Source organism: Orycteropus afer, unplaced genomic scaffold, assembly GCF_000298275.1.
Source record: "Orycteropus afer afer isolate SDZICR_OR568_19922 unplaced genomic scaffold, OryAfe1.0 scaffold00013, whole genome shotgun sequence".
Classification (NCBI taxonomy): Eukaryota; Metazoa; Chordata; class Mammalia; order Tubulidentata; family Orycteropodidae; genus Orycteropus; species Orycteropus afer.
The window spans coordinates 3,344,938-3,346,118 of NW_006921600.1; positions in this window are offsets into that span (position 1 = coordinate 3,344,938).

Below are 1,181 nucleotides of genomic sequence, written 5' to 3' on the forward strand. Positions count from 1 at the left end.
CTAATGCCCTGAGATAGTCTTTAAACCTTAAACCAAAAATATCCCCTGAAGTCTTCCTAAAACCAAACTATAGTTTAACTTAACTAGTAAAAAAAAAAGGGAGCTCTGGTAGCATAGTTACTAAGGCATTTGACTGCTAACCAGATGGCTGGTGCTTGAAACCCACCTGCCACTCCTCAGAAGGAAGACTGGGTAATCTACTTCCATAAAGATACTGCCTTGGAAACCCAAGGAAGGGTCACTATGAGTCAGATTCAACTTGACAACTGTGAGTTTGGTTTTGGTTTGAGTGAAAAAGAATAATCTGCCATAATCCTTATGCTCTTTTAAGAACTATCTATATGAGATCAAATTGAGAATAGCAACTCAAAAGATTAAACAGGAACCTTAGGGAACAGTGAGTTTATGTTAATGACAGAGGAACAACTCAGGAAAGAAGAGTGAGAATGGTTGTATAGCTCAAAGAATGTAATCAGAGTCACTAAATTGTGCATGTAGCAATTGTTGAATTGGTTGGTGTATGTTTTTCTATATCTTTCTTTTGGGTGGTCTTTTCTTAAACATTTCTGTTGGCATTTCTGTAAGGTTTAAGACCCTGGTACTTCTACATAATGAGAAATAAAAGTAAATTATATTAGTTGGGGGCATAAAAGATGGCAATGTTGTCTAATATATGGACTCAGCACATAGAAAGGACAAAGCAAATTTTAGCTGTTGTTCTATCCACTTTCTTTCCTATTGTGATATCTCGAAAGTGATTTCAATGCAAGTAACATTCAGCATCATCAGAGAAATTTAGTATTCTTCTTTCCTTTTTAACATTATCAGTAAAGTATTATAAGTAAAATCTTGAAAATTAGCTCTTCAGTTGCATGATACCCTTATGTACCTTGAAATTTTGTATTGTTCTGATGGCTTTGGCAATTCCACTGTGTTGGCTTTTTAAGTATACTCTGAACTTTTTTTTTTTTTTCCATTTTAATTGTACCACAAAGTTTTCAAAGACAAAAATGAATGAAGGCCAACAGTCCCATGGTTGTGAAGCCAGGTCAGTATCCTATCTATTTTCCACTACAGCATACTTTGTAAGCGTAAGGCAGTTTACTGCTAACCAGAAGGCTGGTGGTTCAAACTTACCAGGCACTCCTCGGAAAGGAAGATTGGGCAATCTATTTCTGTAG